The sequence below is a fragment of the Elgaria multicarinata genome, chromosome 2 (genome assembly GCF_023053635.1).
Source record: "Elgaria multicarinata webbii isolate HBS135686 ecotype San Diego chromosome 2, rElgMul1.1.pri, whole genome shotgun sequence".
NCBI lineage: Eukaryota > Metazoa > Chordata > Lepidosauria > Squamata > Anguidae > Elgaria > Elgaria multicarinata.
Genome location: NC_086172.1, coordinates 35260219 through 35284084, shown reverse-complemented (window position 1 = coordinate 35284084; position 23866 = coordinate 35260219).

Below are 23866 nucleotides of genomic sequence, written 5' to 3'. Positions count from 1 at the left end.
ATTGATTTCTCTCTCACAGTTCAGTCAGAAAACTAGATCAATGGTGCTGGTTTGTTTTTTAGAACACCCTATACTGAATCAGACCATTGTTCCATCTAGCCCATTATTGTCAACACTGACTAGCAGCAGCTCTCCAGGTCTTCAGGCAGGATTCTTTCTTGGCCCAACATTTACCTATCGGGGATTGAACCTGGAATCTTCTACAGGGCAATGCATGAGCTCCACCACTGAACCATGGGCCCTCCCCAGAGTTGTCTAGCTAGGGATGTCGCAGGTGCCAGACTGGGTCTGTGAGTCTTGCCCCCAGACCCAGCTCACTGGATGCAGCACATTCGTAGGTCTGTGCTTCGAACATCCGTGAGGCCCGATGAGCATCCGGCAGCCATCTGCCATCATCCAGAGCCTCCATTGCTGCACACAATGGAAGCTCCAGATGAGAACAGATGGGCTTGTGTCGTCACCAGATGCTCACTGAGCCTCCAAGAAGTTTGTGCGGCACCTGGGGCAGATGGTGTGTGTGGGGGTGAGCATCTGACAAGTCAGACGCGGGTGCTGTGTTAGTAGCAAATGGTTATCTGTTATTTAACCAGTCACAGATACATCATAATTATATTACGAGACAATGGCATAGCTCCACCTCTTCAGACTCCTAAATGATCCCATGCTACTCAGTCATCTGTGTTCTTAAAATGGACAGGCTGTTGCAAAACAAAGCACAATACATGACCCAAACCATTGCAAAAAGTTGCCTGGATATATCAAGAGCAACCTATGTTATTTCCTCAACGTGTTGAAGTGCACTACCTGCAATATTCAAAATATTTGTGGCATGATCTAGCACCCACTGGGCAGTTATATAGAGAGCAGGGGCTGGCATCAGGTGAATAGCCCCCCCCCCACAGGCCTAGTCAGACACTATACCATCCAGGCTCCCAGGACTTCGCAGCATCTTGTCATCCAAAATATGACATGTCATTTCCTCAATCCAGCACTGAACCCTAAATTGATCATAAGAACATAAGAAGTGCCATTCTGGATCAAACCAAGAGTCCATCTAGTCCAGCACTCTGTTCGCACAGTGGCCTACCAGCCATCGGCCAGGACATGGCGCAACAGCACCCTTCCATCCACGTTCCCCAGCAACTGGTGCACACAGGCTTACTGCCTCGAATACTGGAGAGAGCACACAACCATCAGGGCTAGTAGCCATTGATAGCCTTTGCCTGCAGGAATTTATCCAACCCCCTTTTAAAGGCATCCAAATTGGTGGCCATCACTACATCCTGTGGTAGTGAGTTCCATAATTTAACTATGTGCTGTATGATGAAGTATTTCCTTTTATTTGCCCTGGATCTCCCACCAATCAGCTTCATGGGATGACCCCGGTTTCTAGTATTTTGAGAGAGGAAGAAAAATGTCTCCGTATCCACATTTTCCACACCAAGCATAATTTTGTACACCTCTATCATGCCTCCCCTTAGCCTCCTTTTTTCCAAGGTAAACAATCCCAGTTGATGTAACCTTCCCTCACAGGGGAGATGTTTCAACCCCTTAATCGTTTTAGTTGCCCTTTTCTGCACTTTTTCCAGCTCTATAATACCCTTTTTTAGGTGAGGTGACCAGAACTGTATACAGCATTCTAAGTGTGGTCGCACCATAGATTTGTATAAGGGCAGTATGATACTGGCCGTTTTATTCTCAATTCCTTTTCTTATAATGCCTAACATAGAGTTTGCCTTCTTTATAGTGGCCGCACACTGGATGGACATTTTTATCCAGCTGTCCACCACAATCCCAAGATCTCTTTCTTGTTTGGTCACCTCCAGTTAGTTCCCATTAGGTTATACTTGAAGTTGGGGTTTTTTGCCCCAACATGCATATCCTTACACTTGCTTACATTGAACCGCATCTGCCATTTGGATGCCCACTCTCCCAGCTTGGAGAGATCCCTTTGGAGCTCTTCACAATCCCTTTGTGTTTTAGCAACCTTAAATAATTTGGTATCATCAGCAAACTTGGCCACTTCACTGCTCACCCCTAATTCCAGATCATTTATGAACAAGTTGAAAAGAATTGGTCCCAATACTGATCCCTGTGGGACCCCTCTATTTACATCCCTCCATTGGGAGAATTGACCATTTACTCCTACTCTCTGCTTTCTGTTCTTTAACCTGTTATTGATCCATTAGAGGACCTCTCCTCTTATCCCATGACTACTAAGTTTATTCAGGAGTCTTTGGTGGGGGACTTTATCAAAAGCCTTTTGGAAGTCCAAGTAAACAATGTCCACCAGATCACTCCTGTCTACATGTTTGTTGACACTCTCAAAGAATTCTAGTAGATTAGTGAAACAGGACTTGCCTTTGCGGAAGCCGTGTTGATTCTTCTTCAGCAGGACCTGCCCTTCGATATGCTTACAAATTTTGTCTTTAATAATGCTTTCAACCAATTTACCTGGAGCAGATGTCAAGCTAACCGGTAATTTCCTGGATCCCCCCTGGATCCCTTTTTGAAAATTGGTGTTACATTGGCCATCTTCCAGTCCTCTGGTACAGAGGCTGAGCTTAGGGACATGTTGCATATTTTTGTGAGGAGGTCCACAATTTTATATTTGAGTTCTTTGAGAACTCTAGGATGGATACCATCTGGGCCTGGTGATTTATTTGCTTTTAAATTGTCAATAAGGTTGAGAACTTCATCTTTTGTCACTGCTATTTGCCTCAGTTCCTCAGACTCCCTTCTTGAAAACATCAGTTCAGGCACAGGCATCTTTCCAGTATCCTCTACAGTGAACACCGATGCAAAGAATCAGGAATCATATATCAGCACTGCCATCTATTTAGGATAGTTCTAAATGGAATGACCCAAAATAATGAAATGAAAGTGACTCCCATCTGATCTGACTTTGAAATGGATAAATACTTTAAATAAGCAAATCTGTAAAAAGGTAATATTTGAGCCAGGCAACCTATATGTTTGCCAATATTGATGGCCCTTGGGGATGGATGGCACTGTCATGAGAACTGACTATGTCATTAACTTGGTCTGTATGGTTCCCTTTTGCAGACATTACTAGCTTGATCTGGCATAGGAATGGTGAATGAGCAATGCGCAAAATTGCTAGGATTCTGAACATCATCTCACTGTTGTCTTGTACCTGATTCCTGTTCGCATTTACGATTGTTGCTTGGTCCGTGCAAATTGAACAGCAATCAAACATGAGATGTGCGCAAATTTCTTAATTTGTGCAACTTTCTTCCATAGACTTAAGCGGGGCTGATAGTCTCCAATGAGATTTGTGCAAATTAGGAAATTCCTACAAAATCAAGTCAGGAAATTTGCACAAATAATTTGCACATAAGCACATGTCTGGCAATTTGCGAACATTATCAGCAGACACATGCTGGTGATCGTGTTCAAGGCTTTGAACAGGGAATGCTCCCATGCTTTGTGAGCAAACTGAAATTCTCATACCTCCCTAATCTGGCATTGGACTAATGCTTCAATGGTAATGTTTGTACTGGGTCAAAGTAAACAAAGCTACTATGCTTGGGAAGGGTTTGTGGGAGGGAAACTGAATCATTCAGGGGCATCTATGGAAGATTTTTTTATACAATACATTGAAAACTCACACACAAAATAATATTTCTTTTTTATGCAAACCGTCTACGGATTCTTTGATCAAGACCTAACATAAGTCTCAATTGATAACCAATATCCCTATTTCTACCCAATTTTAGAATGGTGGGATACAGAAGACCCATATTTCTCTCCAAAACCTCAGATAGCTAGTGGGTGGAAGTGAAAACGTCGAAGATCATACCCATTGCATTTTATCTGGGAATAAATCATGGCCACCTGTGAATAGATGAAATCACCATCAATACATGGACAAAGGAAGAGGAGATGAAACTCTTATTTTTAAGGCTTCCCGTTACAATCAGTGCATGCCTATGAGTAGAAATCATTCGTTCTTGACTGATGTGCAGAATATTCCACAGGGGCGGGCTTTTGAAGTATTTGCTTCTTTTGTTAAGAGTTTTACAGTGTAAAATGCTTTGAGAGGGCGAGCATGCAACATTGCTCTTTGTAAAAAGCATAATTGAGTCCATCGAACATGACATTATAGGCAATGCCCTATGTGTTTCTTGACTTCACAGCGAAAGCATCTATCATAAGACTCATGCCACTTTAATTACTCATGACTTCAACTTTCCTATTTAGCACATTATATTGTATAAATCCAGTTATTCTTATTTTTATCACTACTACAACTTTCGTTATTAACCCCCCCCCAAATATGAACCATGCATACTTAGATGGGGCGAACAAGAAAATGGGTCAGTGGTTATATAGGATTGTTTCTACATATGACCCATTAGCACTACTGAGGCACATCTTATTATTATTATTATTATTATTATTATTATTATTATTATTATTATTGTCATTATTATTATTAATTGCATTTATATGCTGCCCCATAGCCGAAGCTCTCTGGGCGGTTTACATAATAAGTAGCTGGAATCAACATTAAAACAGTTTCCATGCAGCACTTAAATTTAACACTACTTGAGTAGGACCACCCCATGGCAAAAAAAAAATCCTCCTAAGATGTAAGTCCCATTCAACAAAAGTCCATAGCATCTACAACTACAACGTTACTGCTAGCGTGTTCCACATATTTTACAGCTGTCTGTGGATTACAGCTCAGGGATTCATGTTCATATTCATTGTATTCTAGGCAACAACACAGAAAATCTGTAATGGATAGCAGGGAAAGCACAGGTCCTTCATTGTCATTCAACACTCAGTTTGTCATTCATGGATGTGATGTCATATCACTGAACACCAGAGCACCCGTCAATCAAGTGTTGGAAAGGCGGACTTTGTTTTTTGTTTTTATAAAGCACCGTCAGTTTCACGTACAGCGATGTGATGGATACTTTAGGTGTATGCTTGAACCATAAAGGAAATCCTTAAACTGACTGCACAGATCAGATCTATGTCATGAAAATGCAGCTTTCCATATTAAAACATGACACTCAAACATCTCAAGTTTTGCTTCTTTAATATAACATGGAACAACAATCTGCCATGGCCTGAAAAATAAGATGGAGGGAGGAGAGAACTTGAGTTCTTCATGGAACATCTTGCTGCATGTAAAGGATTTGCTGGATACCCATCCATACTGCAAGGAATCCGTTCCTGGCTAGATACCTTTGCTAATTTGGTGGAGAGAAAACAGGTCACCACCTCAAGGAAACATTGCAGGGCTAACATTAATTATTGTGAACCGCCCAGAAAGCTTCAGCTATTGGGCAGTATAGAAATGCAATAAATAAATAACTTTAATTGTCCCTGATGCCCTCGTTGATTGCTGCTGGGTTAAACATGCTAGAAGGGTTAACAAGTGGAGGGTGAGGAAAACAACATTGGTGGTAGCACTGGAACAGCCATGATAATGAGAAAGTTTTACATATACCATCTAGATGCTGGTGAGAATGCAGTAAAATTAAAATGCCTTGAGAGACGCACAAATTTTGGAGACACAACAACAGTTCTTTCATGTTATTATGCCAGTGCCAGATCTAGGTTTCTGAGATTCCCTGAGCATGACACCCTCAATGGGCCCTCTCCCTCACTGAGTCTCTCTTGCAAGCAGAGAAGGAAGTCCCAGAAATAAACACACAGACACCAGAGCTTGGGATTAAATAGGGCCTCTTTATTTACACATGGAAATTCTTCCCTCCATGGATCTGTGCGTGAACATGCAGGAATCAAGCTTATTTATCTTCAGGCAACTAGCCTGCCCATCAGGGCAAGCCACTCAGCTGAAAACAGGGGTCGGGTGACCTGGCCCCCTTTCCAACTACACTTGCGTGTTTGGTGAGACCGACCCGCGTCATCTCCACTCAGGCTGCATAGCTGAGTAGATGAGACAAGAAGGTCCCCAAAGGCAAACCATATCCTGACACGAAAGCTGCAAAGCCCCCGAGGAGCAGGACCTCTGGATTGCCAATCACCATAAAGGTGCCAGAGTGCTCACCATCCCTGTCCTGACTTCCCAAAATTCCTGCACAACCCTGCCATTTATAATCAATCTATTTATCCTCCACTTCTAAAGACTGGATCCAGTATGGAGTAGGCGAAAACCTGCACATTACTAAATGACAGAAAATTCCTATTCAGCCTCTCCTGCAAAGAGGACGACTGGTTATTCCCATACTAGTTTATAGGGAGGGAGGGTGGGGATGAAATCAAAAGAGGCTGATAGCCTCGTGGGTGTGAGTCTTTATACACTTGGCTCCACCTCCACCTCACGAGGCTGTTTGCATGCAGAGCATGCACCGCGTCTTCCTTCATTTCTGGCTCCCCACCCACCCACAAAAACCATCCTCCACCCAAGCTGTACCGGCTGGGTGGTGATTGGGCTTCTCACCACTGTGATTTTTGTTCATGCTACCAGTCGCTTTGCTTGACAGGTAGAGAGACAGTGAGCAAGTAGGTAGTGGCACCCATGGCTCCTCCTTCCTGACATCGAATAAAAAGTGTTGTCTTAAACCAAAATCAAACCTGAAAGCAAAATAAGTTTAAGGAAACTGGTAAAAACAATATATCAAATTTTAGTATAACTATGCCTATTAAAATAAAATCATCATCATCAACTTTATTACGGTCGCCAACCAGACTTTACACATACAAGAGAGTAGGGCAAAATTACATACAGATTTAAAAAGTATGCAGCAGAATCAATTCTGGAGAGACCTGATTCTCATTGCATTCAAAAAGCCTTGATTGTGTCTCTGTCCTCTGTGGCCCTGAAGCACTGAAGATAAAATCATGTATTTGTAGAAAATATATTTAATCTTAAAACAAATATGTACACTTAAAATTTAAACAGAATGGTCCACATACAACAAACACCAAACATAAATCCCAAACGCGTTTCGATCATAAAGGTCTTCATCAGTAGGGAAAGGATTCTATGCAGATTTTTAAAAAGTTATTATACAAATTTTAAAACAACAGGGATTTCCATAAAGACCTGAAAAGCAGAAACAAAGGAATAATGATTGCCAAATGCTTATTGGTGCTCACCCCTTTTTTTGAGACCAAGAATTCAGTCTCATTATAATTATTTACCAAAAAGTTGGCTCCTATACGTCATCAAAAATGTAGCAAAAAAGACGGGGGACTTTAACTGTTGCGATGAAGAGGGAATTTCACTAGGTGCTGCATGCATACAAATGACACCTGCTGACATTCCCTTTTCAATAAACTGTTAAAGGTACAGCAGCCCTGTCCCCCTTTTCATATGGTCACCCTAGTTAATTTATTTTGTTGCTTACAATCGTTTGTCATCTTCACTGAATTTCAGCATGAACATCTTTGTTCTGGGTGGCACAGCACTTACTATGATTCACAGTTGTTTACCTTTGCTGAAGCAAAGCTGATTTCAGAGGCATTTCCTGGCTCCCACCATTTTATCCCCACCCCCAGAATGCACCAGGCTTTGCTTCACTCCAAGGCACTCTGGGGAGAAAAATGCAGACTGATGGCTGACTGTTTGTTTGTTTGTTTGTTTGTTTTTGTTTTGTTTTTTGTGGTGGATGCCTTCTCTCTCTTTATCTCTCCGGAACTCCCTAGAATGATGCAACTTTTGAATGTTAGTGATGCGTACCTCATATATTAAAGCAAAGTGCAGCTAAAAGGGCATTGAAACACGAAGGGGGAAAGGGGGTTATCAAAAGGGCAATCTTGGATAAAATGTTAATTAAAATAATGCCGTTTTAGAGCACTTTCTCCTCTCTCCACCTCCTACTGAAACATAAAATGGCACCCTAGATGGAGCATACGCAAAATGAAAGGGAATAATTTTCTGAGAGCACCTGTAAGTTACCTATTATGACAGAGTACAAATAGTTAATTAACCAATCCAGTGTTGCACTACATCTGTGAAAGGCCTCCTGTGTCCTTGTAGCTATAAGTTTGCGCAGCTGGCAAATTTAAAATAGCAATTACCAGTCCATTTTGGAAAGTTTGGGAGACTCTAAACAGCATTCAAGACGAAATATTAATTAAAACAAGTATGATTCAAATGTCTTATAGGGCTCTGAGGTGCTAATGAACTTAATTATGAGCAATCATCAGACATACACATTGAAACAGTGGATTTGGATATCATGCAAGAAAGAATCTGTTTGGTGTCATTTGTTTAAGGTTATTTAGCCTCTTAATGCTTCAAGTCTAAATCAGAAGTTTATTTTAAACATCATGTTGAAGCATGGATGCATTTTATAGGTACCAGGTCAATTTTCTTGGATGCTTACAAGAAGGAACGTTTAGGTCCCACCCAAACATGGTAGGCTACAAGAAACATGTCTACCTCATTGAGTTCCAGCTTTGTGCATGAATGATGTTTTTGTTCTGGATGACACACCACTTACTGTGATTCAACATTTATTTGTTAATTTATTTTTATACATTATATGATGTATCATTTATTGTAGCATAGCATCATGTTAAGCCATTGCTATATAAACTTTTCATCACTTATTAATGACATATATAACACGGTACAATCACACTTGGGAGGTGAAGTCGGCACGGAGATCAGAGATCAAAACACAGACAACTCTCCCATGCAACTGAGGATTAGTAGCCAAGCTGGCTCTGCCCAGAACCGGAATTAAAACGCAAACACATCCACACACAACTCACAGCAGGGTTTTACCAACCCTATTGAGTTTGGTTGGGAAAGTGATGCCCAGGAGGAAGAAAGGTCTTGCCTCCAGCCTCTTGCTCCCCGTTCACATCATAATGTACTGAGGAAAGGTGGAAGAATATGAAGTGCAGCATCTGGGGCACACCGGTGAGGGTGGACGGCTGCCACACACTCATTGGGCTTCGCAGGCACTCGTAGCACTGGTCCACGAACACAACATGGTGCCCGACTGGATCCAGGGGGTTGGATGTGAGGAATTCCGTTGGACTCCCAAACTCAGAGGGGAAGGCATCACAACATCTCTTGAGAAGGCATGAAGTTGATGTAGGAACAGCCTGCCCATTTCACTACTTAATCGGGGCAGTAGGAGAGTGAAGGAACAAGAAGTATGAAGGACCAAGTGCAGGAGCAGGCCAATTGTGGCCCTCAAACAGATGCTGCTGGACTGCAGCTCCCATCAGCAGGCATAGCCAATGGTGAGGACTGATGGGATTTGCAGTCCAGAGCCACAAGTTGCCCTTACCTTTCATCCTGCTTCCCAAACTGCCCACTCTTTCATCTCTTAGGCCAGATCTACACCACGAAGGATATAGCACTATGAAAGCAATATGAAAGCTGTATATAAGAGGCCAGAGCCACACTACTGCTTTATAGCACTATTAAACTGCACTGACAACTGTTGGGGCCCATTGTCACATACCATATACCGCTTTCATACCGCTATATCCTGCTTGGTGTGGTTCCTGCCTCTTATATACCATTTACATAGTGCTATATCTTGCTTGGTGTAGATCTGGCCTTAATATGCAGAATCCAGTCTGAGGGCAGATGATTACAGCATAATTGTTCAATCCCTCCCAGTTTAGCAGTCTTAGGCCTGGTTCATGCTGCGTAACCACAAAATGGTTAAGGGAATGGATCAACCTTAAGCAGCATGGTTTAGCGTGTTGTCTGAAGCAGGCCTTAGTTACATTGGACCTGCCATTCTGCAACCCATCTGCTAATCTTCAGCTCCACATTCGCCTGGAAGCAAGCATACCTGTTTTGCCATGTGTGTGTTTTTTCACCATCTTACCTTTCACTGCAGAAACATAATCAAAGGCACTTAAATTGCCTGATGGAAGTCTTAGCATTTTTAATAAAATGCAAAAGAACATGCCAAATTTGCAAAGGGGGAAAAATAAAATACTACCTAGCCAGCAGGCACTCAGCATTTTTAATAAGGCATTTTTCCATTTCTAAGTATGCAAAAGTATGTTTCTATAGCATTCCATTGTTGCAGCCATGCTGTTTAATACTTGCCTTCAGATAAAGCTCTTAGTAGAGGGGAAACATAGATTCCGCCCTCACCCACCTTTACTGCAGAAGTTATTATCGTTCAAAGCTGCTACAGCACAGGAATGTGGATTTTAATCATTCACATTATGAACACAGCAAGTCAGTGTCATGTGGATGACAAAGCCTAACATGGCGCCACTTGACTTTAGAGTCCACTTAAAAGTAAAGAATTAAGTGAAAGGCAAGTGCAGGGTTAAAGCCAAACCATCAGTGTTATTTAATTTGTAATGCATGACTTGTACGAACATCTATATTAAATGGAAATAAGTAGCTTCTTTAAAAAAAAAAAAAACCAATCATTAAAATTCACATATTTCTCCATATTCAGGATAGAGAGCACTTGAGATTTAAAAGATTCAAAAGCAGGAGAAGGTGAAACTGACAGATTCATCTATCCCTAGTCTGAGCTGCCTGCTGTGCCTTTCCGATCCGTGTTATGATGAAAAATGGTTTGCCGATGAAATGGTGAATCCTCGAGCAGGCAGGATTTTGCTTGATAGGAGGCTTGAATAGCTCCTATCTGTGGACAGACTGAACTCTAAACATAAGGTCAATTATCATCCAACAATGATGCCAGAGCTAGGTGTTTGCCAGCTAAATCATACATTGAACAATCAAACCACAAGTCACATAATTAAAGCAGCAGCAACATAATACTGCCATCTCATGGCAAAATCATAAGGCAGTTTTGCTCTAATCTATACTGAGACTTTTTTCCCCTGGATACAGACGTAGTTCAGGATGCTGTCATCATGGACTATAAGGATAAAGCTGAGTAACCATACCCAATGAGTGCTCCTGAACGGCTTTGCATCCACCTGGAAGGAAGTCTTGAGTGGAGTAGTCATGGCGGGACTTTGTCCTAGGAGATTTTGCTGTTCAACGTTTTTAGAAATGACTTTGATGCAGTTGTATTGGGGGTGGTTACCCAATCTGCAGATGATATATAAAAAAGGATGTAATCCTGGGCCAAGATGAACAAGATGAAAGTTGATAGAGATATGTGAAAGAATTTACATTTAGTTGTATGCGAATAATAATAATAATAATAATAATAATAATAATAATAATGGTGCAAGTATAGGATGGGAAAGAACTGGGTTGGTTTCAGTGCTTTCAAGAGAGATTGGAAGGAAAATAAATAAATCAACAAGCTGCTTGAGAGACGACTGAAACCTGGAAGAAAAAACTACTCTCCTGATAGTAAAATCTTGCTGGGAAGGTACTTGGATAAAACATGGACACCTTCTAGTTAGGCTAGTTGGATGCCTTTAACTCTGGTTATTTCATTATGTTCTTGCTTTTCTGATTCAGTTTTTTTTGGGGTGGGGGGTTGGTCTGTGTGATGGGCCAGACGAAATATTCTGCTATTACTTATTTGAATATAAACATACATGGGTGCAATTTGGATTGGCACCATGGTGATTCAGGAGAAGGAATTTAGGCTTTCACCTCCCATTTTCATGTTGAAATGTCCCAGGGGATTAAGAAAAAGAAAATCTCCATTGGATTCCATGGCTCTGCTATGTGTAATTAGCAGAATGTTTAGTTTGGCCCTGAGTTGTACCCATTCAAATGTGATACCCTTTTCCCTCCCTATTAGCAAAACCTTTACAGTAAATTTTAAATTTTGTTGTTTAAAACATGTGGTCTCTTTTCTTGTTGGGTTATCCACCCTATATCTAGTAGCCATCCCCAACACTACCTAAAGGTGGTTATAGGAGATCTACAGGGATTTTAGACTGTTTGGTGGAGGCATCCAAGCAAAATAAAGATTTACACCTGGTGACAGCAGAACGGTCACAGAAAGAGGTGTGCAAAATGGAGCGGGTCACATTGCTTTGCCTGGTCTCCCTTCCACACATGGATCAGAGCATTGTTGCACTGTTCAACAGTGCAACAGACTGGCATAGGAGGTGGTGGGTTCTCCTTCACTGGAGGCATTTCATAGAGGCTGGACAGCCACCTATCAGAGATGCTGTAATTTTAACCTGCACTGTCAGTCCTGCATTAAGCAGTGGTTTGGACTAGATGACCTCCAAGACCTCTTCCAACTCTTCAGTTCTAGAAGGATTCCAAATCCCCTACCCATCACTGCCCTCATTAGACAGGTTTCTTTCTGTCACAAGAACAACATATTATTATGGAGATTGGTGATATTGTTTTGTAAACACACAAAGGTCATTTCCCATCATTTTTCTCCTTCCTGGCAATTTGAGACAGCTTTAGGGTTTTGCATAGGGCCAGTTCAGGTGCATTAATTGATTTCTCATAACTTGACTACTCAATGCTTGATGACACAGAATTTAATAGGGGAACCGAGTTTGTGGGAAAGAATGGATTTACTGGTGTTAGGAAAGTTCTGCCTCTGGTTTTTGATCTGTGATGGCCTATTCACACGTTCAAATTATAAAATGGTGATGTGCTCATCAAATGGAGAACACACTGCAGAGCTGAAACCTCTTTCAATTATGTATTAGAGTCAGGAGCTCTAGAAATTAACAGGAGCCAGACAGAACTACATGGAATTTGGGAAGCAAATTATTTCCTACTTTTCCTCTGAGGTGATCAAGGTGTATATAGGGATGTCATGGGTGCAGGACTGGGTCCAGAAGTCAGAGACTGGGTCCAACATTGAAGGCAGGGGCAGTTTGGCAGGCGCCCGACAGAGCCGGACGTGGGTGAGCCCGTCCATCCCTAGGTGTATGGGGCTCTCCACTCACTATGATGTTATCCTCACAACAACCCTCTGATATAGGCTAGGCTGAGAGACAGTGACTGGTTGAAGGTGACCCAGCTTTCATTGCTGAGGGGATTTGAACTGAGGTCTCCCCAGTCATCATCCAACATTCTACCTATACAGTAAACTCCTTGTCAGTTACCCAAGATTGGATACCAGTGCTACTGGTTGCCAACTGAGGTTTAGTTCCTCAATCTGAGCCAATTATCTGTCTGGAAGATGTTGGATAAACCTTCTTGCTTTGCCTTTTCATGAATGAAAAGGAATAAATGATTTTTTTTTCATATCCGTGATCTTTCCATGATGGGAGATACATTGCAATGTGGGCAAAGAACAAAGCAGGACAATTATTTCATTGGTTCAATGCTGAACTTCTCAAATCCAGAGAGAGCATTGTAGAAAGGCGTCCAGAAGGGCAAACTAGTCTATCAGAAATCTGTCTGGGAAATCTGTCACTAGAACAGCAGACTTTCCAACCAGCAGCACAGCAGTCGACGATGTAGGCAGCCAAGAGAGCAAACAAGGTCAGAAAAGAAATGGCTAACGCAGACCTAAACACTGCTAGGAAAATACCCGAAACATCACAACTGTGTTTAAATAACACTCAGGTCATGGCAGAAAGCTGGCGGAGGCTACTGAATGGAAATCAGAGGCTGATACTTCAACTTAGCTCAAGTTCAAGTTATAAACAAGCTATTTGTGTGCAATTTGGTGTCTTTCAGATGGAGGCAATATTGATTGTGGTTGGTGATTCTTTTTCCCCCTTCAGGAAATTTTCTTTGGGAACAGAAGTGAAGAAATCTAGTTCACAGGCTCATTGAATCAATAGCCCTATGCAAACATGGCTCTCTGCTCCTTGCCCTGCTCCTTAAAGCTCCTGTCCTATCCTTAGACACCACCTGACGTCTGAACACGGAACGTAACCTTTGAATAGGGATCTCCGCATGTAGTGCTCAGTGAGGGCCTGATCCATAGATTCGTCCCTGTCCTCCATTGCGTGGATTGGGCCTAAGCTAATTGGGCTCTAGACTAGGGATGGACAAACCTATGAATTTGGCTTTCTTTCCATTTCTCATTTTTCCAGGCTTAATCAAAATTAGTAAAATGTGAACTGAAATAATTTCTTCCCCATCCCGTCTCTATTTTATTTGTTTGCTCTACTTTATTGTTGACCCAACTTGTTGTAAACCGCCCAGAGAGTTTCCACTATTGGGTGGTAGAGAAATGAAATTATAATTGATGATGATGATGATGATTTCTCTAGATACGTAGACACCTCTTAGACTGCATCACACAAACATGAGACATGTTTACATTCTATTAACCATGAGTTTTCTTTAGTTGCTGCTCCTAAGAAATTGCACCATAGCTAGAACACATACTTGTTGTGTCTCTGATTGCCTCTGTTTCGGATAGAGGAGAAAGGCTGAACAGTTGAGCCTGAGAGAGTTTGGGAAGGAGCCCTTCACAGGAGCTAGCTGCAATCCAACGCAGCTGGCCTCATTCAGGCATCAGCAGCACAGTATAAAGAAAGCCCGAGATGTTGGGGTGGGGGGTTGCTGGATGCAATTGTTATTCTTCCTTGCCTTTGCTCTTGATCCTTGCCAACCAGCTCCTGAACGTTGCCTAGACATAACCTGATCTTGGACCGGACTTTGACTACACTTTCAGGGTTCCTGATTCCAGTATTGTTGACCAAGTTTCAGACAGATACTTTGGCTTTTGACTATGGACTGTTTATTGATTTTTCCTCCCTGCTTATCTCTGCAACGCTGGTGATTTACGACAGCACTTTACATGAAAAAGGTTGCTGGTTTAATCCCCAGTACTTCCAGTAGGGCTAGGAAAGGCTCCTGCCAGAAACCCAGGAGAGCCATTGCAATGTAGACAATACTGAGCTAGGTGGACCCGTAGTCTGACATGGCATAAGTGCTGTAGAGCTAAAAACTTCATATTCCTCAACGATCGTTAGAGCTTTGATTTAAGGATATGAACGTACTGACATCTTATTGACAGAAGCAATGCTATACATACATAAGGGCTGGCCAAGAGGTTTAATTTGTAAAATATTAACATTTGTCTGGGAATGCGACAGGTTAGCGTCATTTTAATGGCTTCTGCTGGAGTAGTCCCAAGGGCTCAAATACATAATAGCCATCAAGAAAGGTGATTGTGGTAAGCTTCACAGTAGTTATAACAGTAACACTGATAACAACAGCATATGTTCCAGGAAGAACTTTGTGGAGGTGTGATGCCACTATAAATTACATGTTGTATTGCATTTGCTATTTTAAAGGTCTCTTTAAATATATGGCAGAAGATTTGATTTATTAAAAGTTTGATAAACAAAACGACTTTTGGTTTTTATGACCTCTTTTTCTGATAGTTGTCAGTAGTGAAGTATCCCCATGGATAATTAAATATAGGACAATTTGTCTCTATTGACCTGATGGGAGGAACTGGCTTATCGTTCAATTAAATGTTCAGTCCAAACTACATTCCATTTCCATTTCTACACCCCATCCAGATCAGGCAGAGTACCCTTCATCTAGTCAAAGGAACCACCCACTAACAGCATCTTGGTCTTGTCTGGATTGAGTTTCAGTTTATTACTCTTTACCCTGTCCATTAGTTGCAGCCAGGCACTGATCTAGGATATCCATAGCCTCACCTGATGAAGATGAAAAGGAGAAATAGAGCTGAGTGTCATTAGCATATTGATGGCAATGCACTCTGAAACTCCAATGACCCCATTCAACCATTTTCATGTAGATGTGGAATAGCATGGGGGACAAAACCAACCTCTAAGGAACCACATACAGGATAATGTCCATGCTCACAAAAATTTTAATTTTTGTGAACCGCCCAGAGAGCTTTGGCTATTGGGCGGTATAAAAATGTAATAAATAAATAAATAAATAAATAATGCTCTGGTAACCTCCAGGTTAGATTATTGCAATGCACTCTATGTAGGGCTGCCTTTGAAGATGGTTCGGAAGCTGCAGCTTGTGCAAAATGCAGCAGCCAGATTGATTTTGGGAACCAGAAGGTTCGGCCATATAACACCTGCTCTGGTCCGCTTGCACTGGCTGCCTGTATGTTTCCGAGCCCAATTCAAAGTGCTGGTTTTGACCTATAAAGCCTTACACGCCTTGGTACCACAATACCTGATGGAACGCCTCTCCCAACGTGAATATACCCGGTCACTACGTTCAACATCTAAGGTCCTCCTCCGGGTGCCTACTCCGAGAGAGGCTCGGAGTGTGGCAACGAGGGACAGGGCCTTTTCAGTGGTGGCCCCCAGACTATGGAACGATCTCCCTGACGAGGCTCGCCTGGCGCCAACGCTGCTATCTTTCCAGCGCCAGGTTAAGACTTTCCTCTTTGCCCAGGCATATGGCGGTACATCTTAATTACCCACATGTTTAGTTTTTAATGGCTTTTAATACTTTGTGTGTGTATGTTCTGTGTTTTAGAATTTTAAATTTTATATACTCATTTTTATCTTAATTTTTTAGAATTTCTGTAAACCACCCAGAGAGCCCTGGCTATGGGGGCAGTATATAAGTGTAAATCATCATCATCATCATCATCAATATTCCCTAAGTTCCACCATCTGAAGCTGGCCATGTAGGAGCTAAAACACTGCAACGCAGTACTTCCTACCCCCATCTCAGAAAATCATCCCAGAGGGATACCATGGCTGATGGTATCAAAAACCTCAGAGAGATCAAGGAGAATCAACAGGGTCACTGTCACTTCATCTACACCAAGCAGGATATTCCACTATGAAAGTAGTATAAAAATGGTATATAAAAGGCAGGAGCTGCACTACTGCTTTATAGTGGTATTGACGTGCACTGAAGGATCTACACTACTACTTTATAGTGGTACTGAAGTGCATTAACAACTGTTGGGGCCCATGACACATCTACACCAAGCAAGATATAACACTATGGAAGTGGTACGAAAGCAGTATATGGTACGTGGCATGCGCCCCAACAGTTGTCAGTGCACTTCAATACCGCTATAAAGCCCTTCCCTCTTTTGTATCTGATCACTCTAGTATAGCTCCTGCAGCTTAAACTGTTGTGATGAAGAGGGAATTTCACCAGGTGCTACAAATGACACCTGCTGAAATTCCCTTTTCTACACAACTGTTAAAGATACAGGAGCCCTGTCCTCCTTTTCATATGGTCACCCTACTCAGTATATCCTACCCTAGAGGATTGCTGTGAGCATAAAATAGGAGAAAGCACACCTCATACTTTGGTAGCCACTCTCAAAAGGCAGTAGTCATAGAGACCTCTCCTGGAGTGTCTTCGCCAATGAAAGATATCGAGGCAAAGGAAACAAGGCCTGGTCTATTTGCAGCAGAAGCACAAGTGGCTGAAGTGATAAATTGTCTAATAGAGGGCCACAGATAAGAGGCTTTCATCCCTTGAATAATGGGAGCCAGCTACACCGAGGGGGGGGGGAAGGCAAGGGCTGGTCCCTTACAAGGACATTTCACTTGCATGGATATAGGAGAGGAAATAGTACATTTGTCTTCACTGCTGCAACATTTTAACCTCTGTACACATGCCAAAATAGTTGCATGTTTTTTTCAGGTACGAGTAACATATCTTTCTTCACGTGCACCTCTGTAAGTAAAGTGAAGAGGTGAAAAAACTATTTTAGAAGCTAAAATGTGTGTGCCATCTAATACCTTTGTTGTACTTCCATTAAAACATTTCCCCAAGAACTTGGTTGTTTAGTTGTTAATTTTTAATAATAATATTTAGCATGTGGAAGAATGCCTGTTAATGTTCAAGCCATTAAGGAGGCCACTTATACACATGTTGTAGGTCACTGCTATATCTATGATAGGGAATAGGAAATTATTTTTCACTTGTGGGAAGCGAATGAACAAACACTGTTTCTTATGTATCTGCATCTGAATTTTAATGCAGACATCCACTGAACTTTTGCAGTTGATATGCAGATAATACCACCATTTATATTTATGAACTACAAGCATTCCATAAATATAGAAAATCTGAAATTATCACATCATTGCATGATTAACATTCAAACTTATATAAATAACTATTAGGAATGGAATGCATTCAGTTTTTGCAAATGCAAATTAGAGAACCATTATTTCATGCATAAATTAGTCTTGCAGATTTGTGATCTACATACTCTTTCTAATGAGAACGAAGAATAGTATCCATTCCTTCCTGTCCTTGATAGACAAGGTGACCTATTGATCCCCATGGTTTTTTGACACCTCTGTTAAGTATTTGAAAACTGACAAGATATTGCTCTCTTCTTTTCTGTAGACTAAACATTCAACCTCTAAGTGATTTCTGTGTTGGGTCTTTAATATACCTCTTAGAGCTTCATCCCACATAGCTGTTTCCCTCAAATTATCCCCTACAGCTCTAAGCTGTCGCTATTGTTGTTGTTGTTGCTACCAGGCGGCTAGATCCTTTGCATACCAGGAAATAGGTTTAAGGGGGGAAATGTAAAAAAAATCATAAAAAATGAACAGATGACCCAATCCGATTCAAATTGGGTATGCTTAAAGCTCTCCTTAATATCTATTACTGTGCCAATTTTGATGCCTTTATCTTTAAAGCTTACACAGATGTAAGCATTTGTTTAACTTTTCTTCAAATCCTGCTCCTGCGCCCCAGTGGCCGCTCAGAAAACAACAAATGATACGCTCGAAAACTAGTAGCAAAATATTGCACTTCTTTTGGTTAAGAAGCGCAATTAAAGCAGGATGCATGGGAGTACTTCACAATAAAAGCAGATTATAAGATGGAAAACTTCGGAGTCCTTTGCATGCAATTCGCAGTGATTGCACAGTACAACATTGGTGTGATAAAGCTCTTAGTTTGCCTTTGATTCTCCTCTTAGAAGATGCACTCTATCATTCGATGTGGACAGTATTGGTTGCCAGTTGGGTACTTGCAAAGCGGAATGGTAGGGTTGATGATACCTTCAGTTGCATAGACCCACAAAGGGGGTTAAAAGCCCACAGAGCATGGATTCTGGGTGGTTTGTTACCACTCCAGCCATGCACTCTCTCTGGATTCACATGTCATGACAACTCATGCTCAGCAAGGGTAATTAGGAAAATGAGCCAGCATGTGACTGCCATGCACAATGGTGGTTAACAAGCCACCATGGCTTATTAATCATCCAGGTGCAATATGAACCCAAATCAGGGACTTGGGTCCACTAGTTTGCCACTGTTCCAGTTCCAACGTAGTGGTGAAGCTGAGATGAGCCACAGCATAGGATACCATACCATGGCCTTCCCCCACCTGGTTCCCTCCAGTTATTTTATACTACAACTTCACACATTCCTGACTATTGACCATGTTAACTGGGGCTAATGAGAGATGAAGACCAAAACATATGGAGGACACCAGGTTGGAGAAGGCTGTCACACCATTAGTGGTGGGTGAGCTTGGGCAGTGTTTGCCCCACCACCACTGCTGCACGTCCCCATGAACTGGGCTGTGTGAGCCCCTGCAAAGTGCTCACAAAACTCATAGGCACTTGGGAGCCTTCCACCCTGGATTCAGCCCTTTCCCCTGCTGTGTTAATGGCTGCCATTAAGGCAGAGTGTGAAATGCGCACTTTCTGGAGGCTCTAGAAAGCGTGCTTCCTCTTCCCATGGTGATGGGGACCTTAAAGGCCCCATTAAGGCACGGGTACCCCCATCAGTGCAGGAGGGGAGCCTGCTTTCCAGATAACCTAGAAATTACGCATTTCCCCACTCCATGCTATTGGCAGCTACCTTGGGGAAATTGCGCATTTCTCCCCCACCCCTGACAATGGGTTACTTAAAGGCCCTATTAACCCAAGGGTTGATAGGGACTTTAACGCCTCCATTGGCAGGGGGGCATGCAATTTCCCCAAGGACAGGCTGGGGAAATTGCGTATTTCCCTGCCCCATGCTAAAGGTGGCTGCCATTAACGCAAAGGGGCGAAATACGCAATTTCCCCAGAAAAATATGCATTTTCCCCAGAATAATATGCAATTTCCCCAGCCTGCACTTGGGGAAATCACATGTTCCTTCCCCTCTTCCCACAGCAATGGGGGCCTTTTTAATTCATTGAACTTGATTCACGGTAACTCCATATGAGAATCAGTAAAACAACAGCATCAACAATCATAACTAGGAGCAGATAAGGCAGGCTATGGAGTTCTAATATATCATATTTGTTAACTGACTGAGAAGGATATTTCAAAGCCTTCTCATTCCTGGAACATTTTGCCCTGTTCATTTTCACAACAAGACTAAATGAGAGCCAGCTGCCATGAATGACATACCTATATTAGCATAACATGAATGCTTTGCTGTATTATTAATTTTCCATATTAGTCTTCATTTCATTGATGTAATCTAAAAGATACTAAATTATTTAGCATTAGATTGCTTACTAGAAATATGATTATGTTTATTACCCCTAAGTAGGGATGGGCCATATGACATGATAGCAAATTATTCTACAAGAGCCAATGGACCAGAAATGGAACTGACATTTTAACAAAAGGAGACAGGTGTGTGGAGGCCTTCCCAATGCAGTAGAAAACACGGAAGTCCTTGCTCACATGGACCTCCATTTGAACCCTAGATCTGCATCACAGCTCTTGGCTCAGGTGAGCTAAGAGGCACTGGAGGAGGGAGTTGACCCAAGAGATAGATTCAAATACGTTAAATATTTATAATCCCATTTATCATCTGGGTAAACTCGCAAGAAAGCAGATGCAACTGCATTGGGGGATAAGGTATTGCCAACCCTGTAATTATAAATTTCCTTTTCAACCATCAGGGAAATTCAGTGATTTAAAAAAACCCAACCACCTGCCAATTTAAGATCAGAGTTATGGCTATCTCATGTAGGCTCCTGATCCCAGGATCCCCTGTGCGTCATGTGGATGCACAGGGAAGATCCTGGGCATCGCCCCGGGATTTCGCCCCATCTAGCTATGGCTCCAGAATTATCTGGAACATAGCTGGAAGAAAACACTGGCCTAGGGTTTGAGTGCGTGCAATGCTGGGCTGTTACATATGGGCCACACAGCCTCCAAGCCATACACACCTGTACGTTTCCTTTGCTTTTCCAGTGCTCAAATTCCAGTGCATTAAAGGGAGAGAGCACTTGGCATAATCCACAAGACCCACCTGTGATTTCCTGTATTTTAGCCAATTAGGACCCCATTATACTATTAAAAACAGTAGAGAGTGGGTGGGTGGGAAGGATAAAATGGTTTTCCCCATCTCTAATTTGAGCACTGAGAATCAATGTGCTACAGTAAACCATATTTCAACACCACCAGACCTCTGCGTGCTGGGAAGGGGTGTTACTGTGCCTGTTGCATGGGGGAAGGAAGGGAGCAAGGGGATTTTATTCACTGATCAGTCATTGGCATACTCAGTTGGTTCATGACCAGGCTGCTTACGGAGGCAGATCTCCTTCCTCCTCTGGGCAGAACACAACATCCTGTCCATTCTTGCATAGCATATTCAGGGGACCCACAATTCAGAGACCAGCTTTATACTGAGACTCTGTCTAAAAGGCTGCGGGAGGGGGCATGGAGGCCAGAATCAAGGCCAAAAGCCTGGTCATATGTTCCTTGCCTGGCCTGGGCAGTGAGACAGCCTGTTCACCCATAATGGAGAGCCATTGTGGTGTAATGGCTAAAGTGTTGGACTGGGAGTCGGGAGATCTGGGTTCTAGTCCCCACTCAGCCATGGAAGCTCACTGGGTGACTTTGGGTCAGTCACAGACTCTTAGCCCAACCTACCTCACAGGGTTGTTGTTGTGAGGATAAAATGGAGAGGAGGAGGAGGGTTATGTTCCTTGCAGTTCCTTGGAGGAAGAAAGGCAGGATATAAATGCAGTAATAAATAATAAAATAAAATAAATAAAATAATAATGGATGTTTCCTGTGCACCAAATCGGAAATGGAATTACATGGTAAGTACTCAGTCAGCAGGCAGGATTCTTTCCCCTTCAAACACTGTGGCCATAGCTAGACCTAAGGTTTATCCCTGGATCGTCCAGGGGTCAAACTGGTTCATCTAGGTGACACACAGGGGATCCAGTGCTCAGGCAGGGGCGAACCCTGGATGATTCCAGGATAAACCTTAGGTCTAGCTATGGCCTGTGAGCTGTAACCAATTAAATGTCGTAGTCATTTTGAACCCACTTCTGTCTATGTGTAGTTCTTGCTCCTACATGCTACTGCAGGCACACATCGCTTTATCATGGACTTTAACTGTATTACAAGACCTTTGTAGTCTGAAGTGGAGTATGACAAATAAAAACATGGGTGCTGAGCTCAATGGCATTTAATGAATAACAAATTGGCTTACTTCTGCTCATAGTCTGAACTCCTCTTTCTCCTGATTTTCCCCCATTTACATTATCTTTTTTCGTGCAAATGAAGGGACTACACAAACAAAATTAGATGTGGCAGCTTTCTCTGTAACAAACAGCCAGAAGAGGATCGGCAAAATGAAATGGCAAAGCTTTCTATTTCTCACCATAGCAATGATCAAGTTGTAATTTTCAGTAGGCACTTAGCTTTCAATTTATCAGCTCGGCCAGGAGACAACTCTTAATGTAACGTCTCTTTCTTTTCATTATGTTTTCAGCTTATTTTAAGATTATGGGTTTAGCTTGTGTAGGTTAAGCAGGTCTCCATTGAGATTTCTTTCTTAAACAAACATAAACACTCTTCTAGGAAAGGCTTGGCTATACCAGTGGTAGACCATACAAACTTGGGAGAGCTCAAGGCCTCTTCTTCACACATTACATTTTAGAGTGTACAGTCAACATTATTTTACTTACATATACATACTGTATAAAGTATTATTGCAACCAATATGTGCTCATGTAGAAGGCATCATATAGAAACCTACTACACGACACTCACTTACAGTAGCTTGCGGGTTCTTTACATAACATTGTTATTCTCCAGGGCCTGTCCCGTGCTTTGCAACCATTATTGCAATTGATTCTTTGTTTTCGTTTTGTTTGTTTTTGTGGGGGAAGTGTGCTATTTTTCTGAATGGCTTCTATAATGAGAAATTGGGACCACAATACCTGATGGAACGCCTCTCCCGATATGAATATACCCGGTCACTACGTTCAACATCTAAGGTCCTCCTCCGGGTGCCTACTCCGAGAGAGGCTCGGAGTGTGGCAACGAGGGACAGGGCCTTTTCGGTGGTGGCCCCCAGACTATGGAATGATCTCCCTGACGAGGCTCGCCTGGCACCAATGCTGCTATCTTTCCGGCGCCAGGTTAAGACTTTCCTCTTTGCCCAGGCATATGGCGGCACATCTTAATCACCCACATGTTTAGTTTTTTTTAATGGTTTTTAATGCTGTATGTGTGTATGTTCTGTGTTTTAGAATTTTAAATTTTGTATACTCATTTTTATCTTAATTTTAGAATGTCTGTAAACCGCCCAGACAGCCCTGGCTATCGGAGCGGTATATAAGTGCATTAAATAAATAAATAAAATAATGCCATAGAAATCTTGTGTAATTGTGCAATGCTGATATACTACAGCACCACCTAGTGGTTGTTTAATGAAACATATAGAAAGGCAGAGAAAGAAACATCTTGGGGTGGGGTGGGGGGAGTATAAAGGAGACAATCTTAATCCCACAAAGAATCCTCGGTAAAGATGTGGGTTAAGAGTTTCATATAGAAAAGCCCATTAAAACACATTCCAAGGATTCAGGCATAAGGATGGATGAACTCCTCTGCATCCTGTTCTTGCTCTGCTTGCCAGACTCCTACTGGTTGCCTGAACCTTCGTGGACACATGGGTGAAGCTGCCAGATAGTTTGTGGGTCCCCAGCAGAATCTCATAGCTTTTTAAAAAAAATACATGAGGTGATTTTGTGCAAAATTATGGATGGGAACATTTATGCTAATTGCAATTTGTGCAAATTTGTGGCTGTAAATAGTGCAATTTGCACAATTGCAGGTGCAAAGGACCATTTACACCTGCTTTTTTGTGCAAATTATGCTCTTT